The sequence below is a fragment of the Ursus arctos genome, unplaced genomic scaffold (assembly GCF_023065955.2).
Source record: "Ursus arctos isolate Adak ecotype North America unplaced genomic scaffold, UrsArc2.0 scaffold_36, whole genome shotgun sequence".
In the NCBI taxonomy this organism is placed as follows: Eukaryota; Metazoa; Chordata; class Mammalia; order Carnivora; family Ursidae; genus Ursus; species Ursus arctos.
Window position 1 is genome coordinate 26,615,859 of NW_026623050.1, and position 17,673 is coordinate 26,633,531.

General features: G+C 44.7%; 1 protein-coding gene across 16 annotated transcripts in view; it reads left to right on the forward strand.

Moving 5' to 3' along the window:
- TLN2 (talin 2) overlaps positions 1-17,673 on the forward strand; it is a 416,400-nt gene that overhangs the window by 94,938 nt on the left and 303,789 nt on the right. The window lies entirely within an intron of this gene.

The following is a 17,673-nucleotide window of genomic DNA, read 5'->3' on the forward strand; positions in this document are numbered from 1 at the left end:
TTTTTTTCTCAGGGAAGGACCTCAAAGACAAAGGTATCAATCAGCCCAGTTTGGGAAGGAGTGGGATTTTCTGCTATGGAATACCAAAGTCTGGTAATCACTCATCTAGCTGAAAACTCCATTTGACCTTTGAATTGTCTTCTTATTACCAAGTCCCCGTCAAGTAAGGGTGTTGGCAGTGGGAGCCCCCGCCCCAAGGCTGGTCCTCTTTTCCCCCAGCTATAGCTAAGGTTGGAGAGTTGGTGTTCTCTGGAACTTTCATAACCTTAACTCGGGCAAATTCCTGGGAACCAGAGCACAGGCCAGTGAGGAAATGCAGGGTGGGCTTTGGGTCAACTGTTTGATTCCCGTGGCCAAAGCAGAAATGCCTATGAGCTTGAGTTAGTGCCACCACTTAATTGCATGGTAATTAAATCCTAACATGGTTGATCAGAGGAACTGTGTAATTGAAGCATAACAAAATGTGGCATACTTAGTAAGCAATTGAGTTGTCTTCCCAAGGATGTAGCCTGCACTAGGCAGGAGAAGCATGGATGTCTTTAATAAGTTGGTTTTTCTTTTTTTTCTTTTTTTGCAGTTCTGCCCTTTCGTTTTCTAAGGAAGATAAATAAGGTGTTTGTTTAAAGTAATGAACCCAACCCCATATCTATCATACCTGAAAACCAGATACATAATTTTATATGAAATTTATATTTCATAAAAAATCAAGGCCTTCCCCATGCGTCATTGACCAACAGGACCCCTGACGTGTGTGGGGTTGGTGGGGGACTGATTTGCTGGGCTGCCTCCCACCTCTGTGCCTGGGATGCTGTCCCTCTACCCTGCCTTTTACTGCTTGAGGTCCCTTGAGGGAGAAAGAGAAACCAGTGGCTTTGGATTCATTGTCCACATCCTGTTGTTTCCCAATCAGAAAAGGAAATATTAAGGCTGGAGTTTGGTTAGGGACATTAGTTTCAAGTTAATTCTGTATTTAAAAATCTTATCTTTGTAAGCCATGTGACAAACTGTTCTTAATACATAGGAAAAATTTTAAGGTTGGAATCCTCCCAGTAGTCTGTATTTTGTCATTCTTTTTGGTGTTGTGACTGGCAGCTTTAGTTAAGCAATTTCCAAAATGAGCTGGTAAGATGCGGTCCCAGAGCCCCATACAGCCTGTTGGAGTGTCCTGCTCGTGATTGGTCCTGCCAGCTCTTGGGAGTCAGCACTGGGGATCCACCGAGCACGTTCTCTGCTCAAGGGCCAGGGGAGCGGGTTCAGAAGTACGAGGGTGGGGCACACAGCTTCCGGGTCCGTCAGACTCGGGTGCCGCTTAGTGGTGGCTTTGTGTCTTTGGGCAGATCAGTTAATCTCTTTGAGGTTCAGTTGCTTAAGCTGTAAAATGGATATTAATGCTTTTCTTAGGCAAGAATTGAGATAATTAAGTTAATGAGGTGATGGAGAAACGGGTAGATGATGATTACATAGGGGTAATTAACGGATCTTACCTGACACGTAGTAAGATGCTACTTCTTTGACCTGGGCCTAGGACTTCGCATTTCACTTAAGTTGTAAATTGTGCTTGTTGTAATCTGGGGTTCCACATGGAGCCTCTGTGCCTTTTTCTCCTTAATCTGTGTCTCGTGATGTTTTGCTTGTCCCAGGCCAATACTGTGGTAGGGTGGCTTGCAGCTTGCTGCTCTAAGGTAGACCATGATTACTCCGTCACCAAGAAACGCCCTGTCTCCCCCCCCCACTGGGGGAGATGCCTGCAGACCCTTGAACAACTCTGAGAATTAATAAGATGTGTATTCTGGACACATAAGAAGACCGTATCTGAGAATCCAAGTACGTGGTATACAGTGACACCATGTGCTCTGCTTAGGTCCAGAAAAGTTAAGGGGTAGAAGTTAAAGTGCACAGATGGTCCCTGGGCTTCCTGGCCCCAGATAGATTGTATTTACAGTTCTAAAGCACTTCGATGGTCCTTTCCTGCATTATTAGTGGAAATCTTAATTTATGCTGTCTTTCCTGCCTAGTGCTGGGTTTTTTCCTTCTTTCCGCACTTTGCAGTGACATCCGTCCACTGACCCTGTCCCTGCACCTGTGCGGTGTCGGGGTCATGTGAGGAAGCAGCTACTGGGAGCTCTCGGTATCAGTGATACACGAACGTGGTAAAAATACGGGCATTTGAGGAATCTGGTCTGTTATTGATGTTTAGGAATGTTTCTGAGTTAAGGGCTGATGAGAATATAGAAATTACCCTATATTTTGTCACAAAAGATCCAGTACCAAGCCCAGCCCCAAAGGAGTTGGGCTTGGCTCCAAACTGTGCACTGGAGGCTTGTGAAAATTTCTTGGAATTATTTTTTTTCTTACTAATATTTGGATTTCGCATTCCATCCCATAGTGCATCCTGTTTTAATGTAAAAGTGGTATTTGTCTTCCCAAATACTTGAAGAGGATCGACTTGCCTGGAAAAGATGTCACATTCATCCTGCAGCTCCCCTCCTTGCTGCGCACCCCTGCACGTCCCTATGCACCCCTGTGGGCATACCCCCTACCCGAGAAGCAGAGTCTTGTCTGCCACTGGCAGGAGGTTTTGTGGGCGGATGTAGCCATACTTCCTGGAGTTTACGCCTGAACATTAAGGATTAACCCCAATTTCATTGATTGACCATTATGGAGTTTCTAGAGATTAATGTGTCTAAGTCAGGATAAGGCTATTTGTCTTCAAACCGGCCTTCTGAGCTACAGTGGAATAAGCAACCCTATTTTCCTAGATTTCTTTAGTGAAAACAAAAAAACAGGTTTTCAGATGTTCTCTTGAGATATCCTTCTGAGAAGCCACCATCTTAAAGGAGCAGTGACCCTGGGTGGTTATGCAGTATCTGTGAGGGGCTCTGACTTACCTCCCTCCTTGCGGTGCCCTGGGTTTCAGTGTCTGGTCCTGGCTGATACCCGAAGGAATCCTCTCTGTCGACTATCAGGTCTTGTCCTGGGTCAGAGCTAGAGGCAGAGAAGTAGGATGGCTTGTACACGTGTGCTCCATCACACACCCGTTAGGCCCCTCGATGTCTCTGCATGGTTTGGTCTGTCATGGCACTGATCAGTCTTAGTCTTTCAGTGTTCAAACAGCTAGATTTCATTGAAGGAATTTATAGGGCTGTCTGGCTGAGTTTTTTCTGCCTCTTTGAGTGCATCATTTCTGGGCCTCTCTTGGTTCAGAAATGCCTGTTGGTTGGGGGGGGGGAACCCTTCATTTTCTATGTTTAACATTTTCTTTATTTCTGATGACCTATTCATCCTAAGTAGCATGGCAACTTTCTCTAGAAAAACCTCGTAAGTGTGATAGAAACCTAGATGGCTGTAGAGGCTTTTCATGACTAAATCAACCACTCTGTCTTCCTGGTCAAGATGTTTACTGGTATATTTAAATATAGGTGGTAATTACTCAGACATGACGTTGCCTTTCAGAATTTATATTTTTCTTTTTTCTAATGGTTGACTTTTGAAGTTCTGTTATTCTGTTGGCTTGTATAGAGGCAAGTATTGATAATTCTTGGGTTCCCTAGCATGAAGGTAAATAAAAATCAGGAGATACTTGTTCAAGTGTGATTTGTCCACAGTGGCTCAATTTCTCGGAAGGAGACCCCATGCTACCACAATCCTCTGTACTGCACACCAGGTTTGGGTCAGAGTGTTTGGGGGAAAAGGCACTCTGGACATCTGAAGACTTGCTGTTCTCTTCTATATGGATTGGTTACAACGTGTTTCCTGTGCATCTAGACTGCAAAATTGAACACTCAGTCTCTCTTAAATCTTCTTCTTCCACCCCTCATTTCAAGGCCCTCTGTTATGGGCTGAATGTTTATGCTCCCCCCGCCCACCCAATCTTCCTATGTGGAGATCCTAACCCCAATGTGATGGTATTAGGAGGTGGGGCCTTAAGGAGGTGATAGCTCATGAGGGTGGAGCCCTCAGAAATGGACTTAGTGCCTTATAAAGGAGGCCTGAGAAAATTCCCTCACCCCTTCTGCCATGTGAAGACACAGCAGGAAGACAGCCACCTTTGAATCTGGAAGCATAACCTCACTAGACACCAAGTCTGCTGGTACTTTGGTCTTGGACTACCAGCCTCCAGAATGGAGAGAGAGAAATTTCTGTTGGTTTATATGCCACCCAGTCTATGGTATTAGGGTAGCTCTAATGGACTAATATGGCCTCTAAGACTTTCTATGCCTAAAGGGATAACCTATAAATCCAGTTGGCCACCAGAGTCCTTGTCCACCGGAGTCCTTGTCCACAAGGATGACCTAGAGTTTTTCTGTTCTTGCCTCCACTCCCTGTACCACCCCCCCCCCCATGTAGTCTAGCCAAAGTACCTTTCTCTTCTACTCCTTAGGCCTTGGTGCCTTCGCTAGGTCTTTCCTTTGCTTGCTGTGCTGGTCCACCTGTTAGTAGGCATAGGTGTGTACCTCGTTCCCCAAAGCCTAGCTTCTGTGAGTCTTCCTTTGCGGAGCTTTGTCTGGTCCACTTGATACCTGCTTTCAGGTGGGAGTTGTATCTTGCTTGCCCAAGCTTCTGTGACATGTTGTTTCACCGCAGTGCTGGTATCCTTTTGCTTTGTCACAGAGCTCTTGGCTCTGTTCCAAGTGGTGGATTTCCTTCATCTTGGGTGGGGGTGGGGGGGTGGGCAGTGGAGAGAGTACACCTGGTACCATGTAGACCTGGGTTTACTTCTTCTGATCCTGAGCTCTGTGCCCTTGGGCAAGTCCGTGAGCACTCCAGTGGCCCCATCAGTGAAGTGGCCCATCACTCTTCTCTTGTAGGGTGGTCTTACAAATGAAAGCGAGGTGTAACGGACACATAAGTGGTCTGATGGAGTGCTGGTAACATGTGATAAATGCCAGTTCTTTGCTTAGTGTCCAATCCAGATAGGGCCGGGAAGAAGCTCTGTGTGAAATTGGTGCTCAGTAAATACCGAACAGCAAAGCCTCCTAGAGCCTGGAGGGTATTCTGCAGCTACAAAGTGGCATAGAAACCTGTACCCAGCCTGTTGGAGCTTCGACTGGCTCTCTTTCTCAATGTTTGTCTTTACTAGAAGGAGAGAATGTTCCAGATCTCTTACATGTTAACTCCCCCCACAATTGAAGCAAAGGAAGAAGGACAACCTCTTCTTAGGGAGTGGGCAGAAATTCTAGTTTGAATTTACGTGTGATTTGGAGAACATATCTTTCCGCTTTCTTACTCGGTCTATATGCACAGCACAGGCGATGACTTGCCCTTCTTCCTCCTGTCGCAAGTTTCTTGAGCACTATGAGCCTGATATGCACACAGCTCCAACTTTTTTTCATTTTCTCCGTTCTTTCCAGTAATTCATTTCCCAGAGGCTCTTTTTGAGAGCAGAACTTTTGATGGGGCGCCTGGGTGGCACAGCGGTTGGGCGTCTGCCTTCGGCTCAGGGCGTGATCCCGGCGTTCTGGGATGGAGCCCCACATCAGGCTCCTCCGCTATGAGCCTGCTTCTTCCTCTCCCACTCCCCCAGCTTGTGTTCCCTCTCTCGCTGGCTGTCTCTCTCTCTGTCGAATAAATAAATAAAATCTTTTTTAAAAAAAAAAGAACTTTTGAATAGACTATGAATTTGACCAATTCCATTATGTCAGTAGTGTTATGGAATAAAAAAGTAAAACTTCATCCATTGTGTCAATGAAATATAATTCTGTTTAAAAGGTCAAATGTGTGAGGCCTTCGAGAAAGCTCCCCAGGGGCCTCCCTTGGGAAGTATGTATGATACGTTGGGAACAAAGTTTTAATGTGGCATTCCTTTTCCTTGAAGGTCTTTGATGACTTGTGTCAGATGAAGTCTTTTAAGAGTGGTAATTAATTCCGAGTAGTCATTAACCTGTAAAAGCAATCTGACCTTCAGGTACCATTGAAGAAATTGAAGTGTTCCTGGGCATCTGCATTTGATAAAAGGAAGAAGACCGAAATTGTACCAGTCATTTTGGTTTATTATTTCAAATCAGGAGAATTTTGTGTCAGGTTGTGTTTATAATTGGAGTGTTAAAGACTTGGAGAGGGGTAAGTTGCATTTAATCTCTCAGCAGTCCTTAGAGTGATTATTCGATAGATGCCATCACAAAATAACTGGCATAGCTACTGAGAAGAGTTAAGTCAGTTCCTGTCTTTATCCTGTTGGGGTGCAGAATTACCAACCTGGGGAGGCACACACTTTGCCTAGAGGAAGTGGATCAACAGCATGCTTTTTGTCTTAGATACCTCACTTACACCAGGGGGAGCAGAAAGGTAAGGTTGGAACGTTGTGCGGGGAGGAGCTGGTGTGGTGCACAGGTGTGGAGCTGGTGTGCAAGAGCAGCTGTGATTTTGGACCCCACCCACCTGTTGTCAAATGAAGCCGTGGAACTCAAGGTCTGAGGCCCAGCCCAATGATAACATTTTATCACTGGTACTTCTCTGAGTTTTGTGATCTTTTGCTTAAATCAGTATGGGAGCTAGCTGGCCCCAGCCATCCCTCCTCTCCTCCCCAGTACAATTTTAGTCCCTGCCAAAAGGAAGTGGGTTGCAGTAGTTAGCTATTGCAAACTTCAGTTCAGCGGTGTCTGTGAGATTCACCCATGTCTTTGTTAGTATCAAAAAGTTTGTTCATCTTTGTTGTAGGAGAGTAACCCATTGTGTGAATAGACTGTGATGATGCATTTCACTGCCAGTGGAAATTGGTGTAGTTTCCAGATTTTGGCTCTGCTTATGAGCCAGTGATCTGTGGTCTTGTTTGCTGGTGTAGCTGTGCACCCAAAGTTGTTCTTTCCCCTTGTCTTTGAGAGAGGACTACTGCAGTGTCCTGCTTGTCCCGTTAAGTTTCTGATGAGCAATCTCACTTAAGAAAAGGATGCTAGAGGTTTGCAGGATTGTTCATTGTGGAGATGTTATCCTTAGGCTTATCTGTGTAGACATGCTACCAATGACGAAACGATCAATATTCTAGAGAAAAGAGCTGTATGGTTACTGCTTTTTAATTTTATCTTAATTTTAACTGCCGTTTCTACATGTTTGTGTTCTTCTGTCAGACTCCTGTGAATTCTTTTGGCAGTGGAGAGATGGTAAAATAGAAGCTAGAAGCAAATCCAGCAGAATGTAGCTGTGGTCCTCCCGCAGGCACTCTTTGCCTTTCCTTCAGGTGTGCTGGGTTTGCCTCATACCAGCTACACCTGCACTACGTGCCTCCCACACTTGACTGAAACCCACGCTGGTCACCTCCCTTTCCAGCTAGGTCCCGAGTGGGGGAAGGGAGCTCAGCCATGACAGGACTGTGGCCCAGACGTTGCCAACAGTTGTATAGGAGAATCCCCAAACTGAAGACTGGAGAATTCGGCTGTGCCTTGCGGGTTATCTAGTCCAACCAGCTCTTTTTTGTAGATGGAGACACAGGCTTAGACAGGTAGAGTGACTTGTCCAAGCAGAACCCATGTTGTATTCTGTTCCAGTTGCACCTTGTCTTCTAGTACTTAAGGACTGAAGGTAAGGCGGTATTGAAAGAGGGCTTAAAAAAAAAAAAGGGCTTGGTGTGCTCATAATTGATAATTGGTTTAGCCAAATGAGAGCTTTCATTGTATGTTGTCTTGCTGCAAAATCTATTTTAATTATTTTTTACTTTAATACCGTATATTAACTACAGTTACTAGTTTCAGGTGTGCAATACAGGGATTCAGCAGTTCTATACATTACTCAGTGTTCATTGTGGTAAGTGTACTCTTAATCCCCATCACCTGTTTCACTCATACCCCACCCACCTCCCCTCTGGTAAACATCTGTTCTCTGGAGTTAGTCTGTTTCTAGGTTTGTCTCTCTTTTGTTTTCCTTTGCTCATTTGTTTATTAAATTCCACATATAAATGAAATCATATGGTATGTCTTTCCCTGACTTATTTCACTTAGGATAATACTCTTTAGCTCCATGCATGTCTTTGCAAATGGCAAGATTTCATTCTTTATTATGGCTGAGTAATACTTGACTGTGTGTGTGTGTATGTCTATGCATATACCACACCTTCTTTATTCATCTATCGGTGGACGCTTGGGCTGTTTCCATATCTTGTATTGTAAATAGTGCTGCAATAAACATAGGGGGGTGCGTGTATCCCTTTGAGTTAGTGTTCTTGTAGTCTTTGGGTAAATACCCAGTAGTACAATTACTGGATCATAGGGTAGTTCCATTTTTAATTTTTTGAGGAATCTCCTTACTGTTTTCCATAGTGGCTGCACCAGTTTGCATTTCCACCAATAGTGTACAAGGGTTCCTTTTTCTCTGCATCCTGGCCAACACCTGTTGTTTCTTGTGTTTTTGGTTTTAGCTATTCTGACAGGTGTGAAGTGATACCTCATTGCAGTTTTGATTTGTATTTCCCTGATGATGAGTGATGTTGAGCGTCTTTTCATTTGTCTGTTGGCCATCTGTAATGAAATGAGAGCTTTTAAATTGGGTTCAGAATAATGCGTGATTTTTCCATTCTCTCCTCTGAGCAAATGACACACAGCATCCTGCCCTCTTGGGTTTATGTCCTCAGTGTTTTCCTGTGGGTTGTACATTTATTTTGGTCCTACTCACAGTACTTGAACATCTACTGAGGAGTTGTGCTGCTCTAACTGCAGAATCCTAAATTTCACTTGAAGTTGGCTTTGACTACCACCAAGATCAAATTGGCCTGTCATGAGGGAAGACATTCACTGCGCAGAGTTGTTGATGACCTCCGGTTATCTTCCTTCCTTTGATTTCAACTTTGGGTGCATGCGTGCCTGTAGACGACTGCTGCAGTCTGGCTTTCTCCTCCTGCCTCTTATTTCTTCCCCTGATTGAAGGCTAGGTGTCCTTCTGCCTTCCATGCCATTGGTCCCTGCCTGCCTGGCTAATTGGACAGAAGCTCTGGCAGGCAAGTGGTTCATCCTGTTACTACGCATTTGCCTCACACGATGCAATCATTGTGACTAGCTGTGCCTAGCACCCTTTTGATAGCCGAAAGCTTTTGAGCTTTTTATGTGGAATTGTAGATAGGAGGTGAAGTAAGCAATTATGTGATAAGGAGGAAGAATTCTATTTTCAGAAACTTAGTCCTGAGTTTTAGAGGAGGGCAACCATGGGTTTCATGTGAACCTCAAGTGATGGTGTTGCTCTGGGATGCTAGAGCTTGGAAGATAGTATGGAACCACCCCTCCCATTCACTGTGGGCAGCTTGTTTCACTAGAGATCAGTGAAGGCCAGTGAGTGCGCTCGTCCGTTTGTGGTGGAGGGTGGATGGTAGAGATAGATGTTTCTACAGCCAAGGGCTTCTAGAGCTTACGTTACTAACTTGGGAGTGTAATGACCTCCCTTCCCCTGTTCTGTACCTTCAGTGTCCCCCATCCACTGTGCCCCCTCCCCCTTCCTGTGTTTGTGCCTTACTGTTCTAATTCGTCTGTCTAGCTTTACTGCTCTGAAGGCTCAGCCCTCTCCATTTGTCTGGTTTTTTTTGAACACCCTAAACTGCTGTCAGTGGGAAATCACTGTAAATTTTGAAGTATCCTATTCGGAATAAAATGGGAGGTTTCATGTTTTTATATGAAAAAATGACTGTTGAATCTGTATAGGAACAAAGATATCACAAGCAAAAATGTTCTTGTTTCCTTTGTCAGTTTGTTAGGGGTTGTGGTTGTTTACCCCTCCCCCCTTCTGTAGGGCCCTGGAGGAAAATGAGGTGGTGATGGGTGTTCTGTAATGAATCTGACTAATTATTTCCCACTCCAATGTTTTAATTTTGTGCCTGTTTACTTTTTAGCAAAAATAACTTTTCCCTAGAGGTTGTTGGGAGATTCTACTTAGATTCTAATTTGGTTAAAATGTCGAACATATTGCTAGCGTTATTATCAGAAAAGTAGGAGCTTCCTGTCTTAGCAAATTTCCTACTGTGAAAAACAAAGTGTTAACTCTTCTGACCTGCTGATTTGATGGTTAAAAGGTTGACTGGACATGTTGAGCAAATGTATCCTCCTTTTTTCTTCTTGTTGCTAGACCCATCATGAAAGACTCCACAGCCTTCTCCTGGGTCTCATTTGTACGTACTTTATTTTCCTTTCACTTAGTACTTGACCTTGAGCTATTGAAGCCTCTGTTTTCAGCCTCATCTGGAAAATGGGAGTGATGATTTTGCCTATCTATGAGGTTGCTGTGAGAGACAGTGGTACGCAGGGCATTTATATTGGCCTAGCAGATAGTGAATACTCATTAAATGTCCTCTGAGTTGCTGTGTCTAAGGCAAGGCATGTAGGGCTTGGGGGGAGGTAGGAGGAACATGGCTTTTTGAAGACAAACAGACTTGGGTTTAGATTTCAGGTTACTAGCTAGCTTGTGATAAGAGCTGAAACTTGTCTGTGCCTCGGGTTCGTAAACAGCATCCTTGCATTCCTATCTGCCTCATGAGAGTGTTTTGAGGACCCATTGGGATAATGTGTGCAAAAGTATGGTGCACAGTAGAGAGCCACTGTGAGTGTTGCCTTCTTAGTGTGGGATAGAAGTATAATGATGGAAGAATATATACTAGTTGAGATTTATTGAGCACTGGTGCCACACAAAGTTCTAAGTGGTTTAGAAGTATTACTTAAGCTTCATAAAGATTTTCAGAGGTAGTTACTACCTATATTCCCATCTTACAGATAAACTGAGGCATTGAATGGTGAAGCCCCTTGCCAAGGTCATAGAGCTGTAAGTGGCAGAGCCAGGGGCTCCAGAGCCCACAGTATTGACCACAGCTGGGCCTCTATCCCCCTGTTTAACCCCTTTCTCCTGACTGCTTTTCATATAAATGGAGGACATCATTGCAACACTTGAGTTGGCTGGTCTAGCACCCTTGGGTGGGGGGAAAGTATTTCTCATTTACATTTGTAAATATCTCCTAAATATTAACAGGAACCAAGTGAAGGAGGTCTGGGCCTGGGCCCGGTTGGTTTTTCTGTTACTGCTCACACCCTTATTTTAAACTGCTTCCCTAGTGGCTCATTAAATGAGACACTGAGGGAATTTGCTTCCTGTGCCTTTTCCGTTTAAATCATTAGCAAGAGATGATGATAGCATATTAAATAAGCTTAACCTTGGAAGTGCTGCCTCTCTGCAAGATGGAGAATAGGAAATCGAGTATTCTGGTATTCTTCTATCTTCATAGGCTGACTGATGGAGGGTACCCCAGCTGCTAGGATCGGGCCAGCAAGGAAAAGTGATGGGGTGGGGGAGGGTAAGTGGGTCAGGGGCACAGACTGTAATTTGTTGCAGCTAATTGGTTTGATGGTTGAAAACTATAAAATTGGCTATATAATTTTTAATAAAGTGTAGTTTCTGGAAGGGAGTGTATTATGCATATGTGAAGTTAAAATAGTATTTCCAAGAAAATATTCCTAAAGTTCCTGAAGTCTTTCAGTTACTGTTTAAAAAAGAAAAAAAGTTTGAGCCAAGAACTGAGGAATATATGCCATCTTTTTTGGGGAATCTGAAATCTTTACCATGGTAGAGTTGTATGTCTCCCAAAATTGTGTTCATTAATTCCCCTTCTGAAGAGAAATGGCACATGTCTAGTTCTTGGCTTTTTGGAAGAACCTCAAATTTCCCTCTAAAGTTTGTTCAAGGCACAGTCGGCTCAGTAGGTTATGTACGCACAAGCGTACGTGTGTCTACAGCACTCACACAAACTCCCCGCAGTGGCTAAAAAACCCAGAATGACCCTCAGAGCTTCCATCTGGAATGAACAAGGGTGTAGAATTGTGTGTAGCTTTTATTTCTACCCCTCTGTCAGCAGCAGGGCAATAAATTCAGTCTCTCTAAGAAGCATGAATCGTAGCCACAGTACAGGAACCAAGGAAGTGGATGGAAAGGTAGCCATATATGTTAAGTGGGGAAGGGAGCATTAAATTGTGTATAAAGTGGTTCAGTGTTAATTCACTCAGTGGTTTATTTAAAAGTACGTCCATTTTAGAAGTTGGACTTGCTAGTGGTGTGCGGGGGCATGTATTTGGACGAACAACCTGCCATTCTGAGCCTGTCTTTGTTCGTAACGTGGGTTAGAAATACCCGCCTCGTGGAGAAGGCGTAAAGAAGCTGCTGGATTCATACAGGTCAAGAGTTGGAATTGGACCCGACATAACACAAGTGTTCAGTTCGTGGTAGTTGCCATTTGTATGGAAAACGCTTGAAGTCACGTGCGTCAAAACGTTAACTGGAGTTACTTTGATAGAAGTGGGGAACAGGAACGGAATTCGGTTGGAATTTGTTCCACCAGCGTGCTATTCCTTAATTAGCTGGAAAATCAGAAAGATGGAAAAAAGAAATCTGAGGGAGATAGGATAACTCATAAAGAAGTCTCTTGGATGGCTTTCTTTTCATTCTTCACTATGTGGATTTGTTGTCAAACACTGACCTCTGTGCTCTGGAGCCGAAATATGTTAAATGAAGATAGAGTTTGGACTAAAGAGGAACAATAACTTTATTGCTTTGCTGGGCAAAGGAGCCTGCAGCAGGCTGAGGCCTTCAAAATTGCAAGCTGGTCCCGAGGAAGGGGTTGGCTGGGGGTGGGGGTGGTCTCTGGGGAACGAGAGGTCTGGCTGGTTTTGCAGGAAGTGTGTTCGTGCTGCCAGCCTTGTTTGTCAGGTTTTCAGGGTGGTTTTGGGTTCCTTTAAATAATAATAATAATAAAACGCTCAGATCGAAGGAGGGGAGGTGTGCAGAGGAGAGGAAAAAGGTTTAGTTTTAAATCCAGCTTTGCTGAGGCATTACTGCACCCACTTTGATTTTTTTTTGTTCAGCTTTATGCTTTTAAGCCGTTTCAGTTTTGCCAGAGCAGGACATTTTACCTTTGTATGGAGTTGTTTAATTTTTGAGGAGTGTATACGTTCAATTCTTCACGTATTTTGTCCTCATCACGGTGAAGGGTTAAATTAGATTGCTTGTCCTGGTGGCTTGGTTGGGAGCAAGGAGAGAGCATTGCACTTGACGGCCTCCCCGTCTTTTTGCAGTCATTCCTTTGTCCCTCACACAGGTTGACAGTGAAGTGTGTCTAGTTCTTTGAATTCTGGGCCAAAGGTGGAGAAATAGCACACCTGATGCTCAAAGGGAGAGGTGACCCTAAGTGCTTTTTCTGTGCCCTGTAGATGACTTCCCACCTATGTCTGTCTTCCCTGTGGCTCACTTTTTGATGTCTGTGCAGTGGTTTTGAGGAGAGTAAAGACTGGGGGCCTTGGAGTGAGGTTAAGGTGGCCCCTTATGGACACGTCACTCGCGTGGTTGATATTGGGCTCAAGTGGAGAGACTCTTAAGGATTAAAGAAAGTGGGGTGTCTGAGTGGCTGACTTCTCCCTTTTAGGAGAAGAAAGATAGCAAGAAATAACCTATGTCAGTAAATTCTAGGGAAAAATTTTTTGCGGGGGGAGACAAACTATACAGTTGGTTGGTTTCTATATTGTATCAAGGGATTGATTTCCAAATAAGGAATAAGGTTTTAGGCTGGCGATAGTCACTTACCAAGTTCTCATGAATGAAAAATGGGTCAGCTTGCCAGGCGCTGCCCAGCCAATTGTGTGGGCAGGTCTCTACCAGATCCTGGCAGCCAGACCCAGCACCCTCCTGCACACCCCCCGGGCTTCCTGTAGTTACCTGTTTCTGATGCACTTGGAGGTGAAAACCTTTTTGCAGGGTGCAGGAGTTTTTTTGTTTTAACAGGGGTGAGGTTTTTTTTTTTTCTTTTTAAAATTACTACTTTTTTATTTTAAAGAAATCAGTGACTTGCTAACCCTTGAGGCTTTCTAAGGATGTTCTTCTGTTTGGCAGGTTTCCTTGCTACTTTATTCTGCCTTGTTTTGTTGTATTTTCCTGCAGCTGACATTTTCAGGACAGAATGACTCCCCAGCGTCAATTTCAGAGTTCAAAAGCCAGAGAAGAAAATTGCATCTTCTCCCTCTGATGTGCAATTAACTTTGACTTTGACAAAGATTCCCTCACCCTGCTGGGATGTGGGAGAATGTTGTAAAGGATTTGGAAACTGTTAACAAAATGAATGGTCCGCCCTGAAATTGCTTTCACACACAGATATTCCCCACCCTGCCTCTGAAACACACACAGACACACAATTCCATGGATCCCGGGGCTGGGGTAAGGCTTCAAAAGTTATCTACAATTTAGATACTCTTACCTTCTTGAAGTATGCCAGGTGTTTCTCAGAATCAGAGTTATAAAGTGTATCATTGTGCAGCTGTTTCAGCAGAGCCCTCAAGCCAGCGGCAAGGGGAAATCTACCCCAGAACAAGGTAGGCTGGGCCATTGCAATGCAGTTGGGGGACACCGAGTGTTCGGCTGACATGTGACTTAACATTCTCAGTGGGGTATGGACAGGGTAGTGTTATCCTGTACTTCCCCACCGGTGAAGCCCTGAAATAAACACTTGGTATATCTCTGCCTCCCTCCCACACCTTATCCTGCCGCCTGATGGAGAGGTTAGAGGGTTCTGCTTCCACCCTGGCAAATGGCTGCGTGATCTTAAGTCGTAGACCATTTTATTAGCAGCTGGCCTTCTGAGAGAGGGGCACTACACTAAGTATACTGTCTTAGTTCATCCTCTCAAGAACTCTGAGGTTCAAGGTATACCCTGTTTTTAGGGATGAACAAACGGGGGCTTAGAGCAGGTTATGGAGTTGGGACCTCACACCCCAGCCTACAGAGATTTCAGAGCTGTTTGTAAAATGTAAATCTGCAACACTGTTGATGTGGGACATATAATAATTCTAAACTTGTTTGCCCTTAATAATTTCTCAGATATAGGGAAGGTAACTGACTTAATGTCAAGGGGAGAAGTTGACAACACCATGGCATAGTGGGAGAATTTAACAGATCTTTCTTAGTAACTGAAGTATCAGACAAAATAGTAAAGGCATAGAAACTTAATCTAGTGGACATACGTAGAAGACAGCTCCTATACCTAGAGCGTACTTCTAAGAGCACATGTGGAACGTGTATGGAAAATGACCACGTGTACCTTAAAATTTGAAAGAGTCAGTACCATATAGACAACTTAAAAAAATTAAAACCAGTCAAGTTAGAAATAAAAGACAAGAAGCGAGTGGGTTGCCCAGTGCTCCAGGATTGTGAGATAACCTTCAGTTCCTTTGTCCTATTGAGCATGCAGACCTCAGCTGGAACGAGCTCACAGTCTTGGAGGGTGACGTGGAGGCAGAGCAGTAGGGAGGTGAATCCACCCTGTGCCCCCCCAACCCCTGCCACCCGTGGTTACTGAGGATTAGGAGCTGTTCTTATTTCCTTTTGAGGGACCCAGGGTGTAGGGTTGTTTGACACAGAAACCACTCTCTGCTTCCCAATTAGGCATTTTGTAACTATATATCCCTACCTTGATAGTCCCTGAGGAGGGAAAGTCCTTAAAACCAGCTGGGACTCCTTGTTTATGGGAATTCTGGGCTATTCCAGCATTCCTATGCCCTGATAACATAGCCTGTTCAATGTGGGGGAATTAAAGTGTCTTGTTGGTACATAAATTAAAATCACTACCTTTTAAAAAACTGAATAGGAGCTTTGTAAATGGAGGATTTTACACTCCAAAGTTTTGGTGGGTTTTTTGTTGTTGTTTTTAATGCAAAGTTCCCATCCTCACAGGGATGTGTGTGGGGAGCAGTTTAGGCTTCCTCATTGGAGCTCGGTGGTGCGAGGCAGAGTTCTATACGCTCAGGCCACTGGCAGAACTGTGCTCGAGCTTAGTACCATTTCTTTTCTTTGGTAATGTTACAATTCAGTATGATCTTTTCCTCGGGTATCAGAAATTGGTGAAAATTGACTGCCATCAGCTTTGTCTTGTCTGTTTTAACTTCCTGTGCTTTGTTTTCTTGTATTATACCTTTAGTACCAGTGTGTCCTTTGTGCCTTGCGGAACTATAGGACCTGGGCTTAGACTTGGGGACTATTTTGTGCAGAAGGACCCCTGGGGTGTTGAAGGGAGGTACAGACAAAGCCCAGAGAGGTGGCATCTCCACAGGTGCTCTTGGTGTTCAGTGGAGCTGAGAGGGGCTGGATGGCACCCTCCTCTATCAGCTCTCCACACCCCTGCCTCTAGTTCAGGCCGCCTTGGTCAACATCCCTCCCCTACTGTCCTGCCGAGGCATTCTGATCCTCTCTGGACTGCTCATGGTGTGGTATTGGATTCGGCCTGTGCTGCCGCTGGGGACTGCTAGAAGAGCAGCTGGAAGAGGAGCAAGGAAAGGCTTTAGTCCCGTGTCAACGATGGAAGTGGGCACGAAGGGTGGATGAGAGTGGCAGGGATGGGCTTGGTCATGTAGCTCATGCATTTATTATTTCGTCTTCTATAAAGGATATTCCACAAACCCAATAAACAAAATATTTCAGGAAAAACATCAGCATCTGTTTTTCTAATGACCGTGAAAACACGGGTGCATTGCCTTTAGACATGCAGGCTGCTCACGTGTAGCCATCACTCTTGGGCACTCTCGCTTGCTGGCATGTATACGGGCATTCCTGAGACTGTTTCTGCATCCTCTCAGAGTCCCCTTTGAGGCCCCATGAAACCAAAACCGGGACCCAACAGCAGCCTCTGCTGTGGGGTGGCCTGGCTCATTACGGTGGTCTCCGGGAACCTTCCTGCAGCGGTTTAATGAACTTGCTTTGCTGGGCAGGATCCTTCAGATCTGAAAGGTGTTTCACCTCCAAATAGAAGCAAAAACTTACAATTTCAGGTCTCCATCAGCTCAGGATGCTGGCCCAAATGGATCTCTCACAGACCCTGCCCCCAAGCGATTTCCAGTTCTCCTGGGAAGTTTGGTAATGTTCTGTTGCTGTGTGAGAAGTAATGGAAGGGTTATAGAAGCCGGCTCCTGTTCTCTGGGAGCTTATCCTATGTGTGCAAGATGAAGCCATGAGTAACTGAAGGTCATGCCGTAGAGTTCACAAGACCAGTAGATGCATGGGTATTGCAGGATGTGTGCGTATATGCAACAGACGGGCTGTAGAGAGCCTGCTAGTCTACACGTGCGTCTGTAGTATACACACTTGCAAACACAGACAGGTACACGCACCCATGTACACTGTGTACCAGAGACACTGAGCCTTGAGCTTCCCTTTGATGCATGGGAAGGCTGCAAGGGAAAATTCGAGGGACATGGGTGTTGGGAGCGTGTGTTGACTTTTTGAAACCGTGCAGCTTGTGGAACTGGGGAAGCTATCAGGTGTTTAGAGTTATCTTTGAATTCTCCAGAGATCATTTTAGATGATGATTGTATGGCAAGGTTTGGTCGTCTCTGGGATGTATGCCGAATGTCCCCCTGGCACCCATTATAGGGTCCTGGCTGGTTGAACTGGGAACTTTGTCCTTGTACTCCTGGGGTTGGGGACAAAATTCCCAATGCTCTTGCCTCAAGAAACCATTGGCCTGTATTGTGGGTGCTAAAGCAAAACCTTACTGAATGAGAAGCCCACCTGGCTGATCACCTGTTTGGACTACAGGTGTTTGCACACAGCAGGAGGGACTCTTCCCGTTAGTAAAAACAACATATCTGTCACTGACAAAAATGACCTCACATCCTTGGGGAAATAGTGGTGAGTCAGTCCCAAAGATGAGCACATGGCTTGGGAACTTTGCCAAAAACTTCT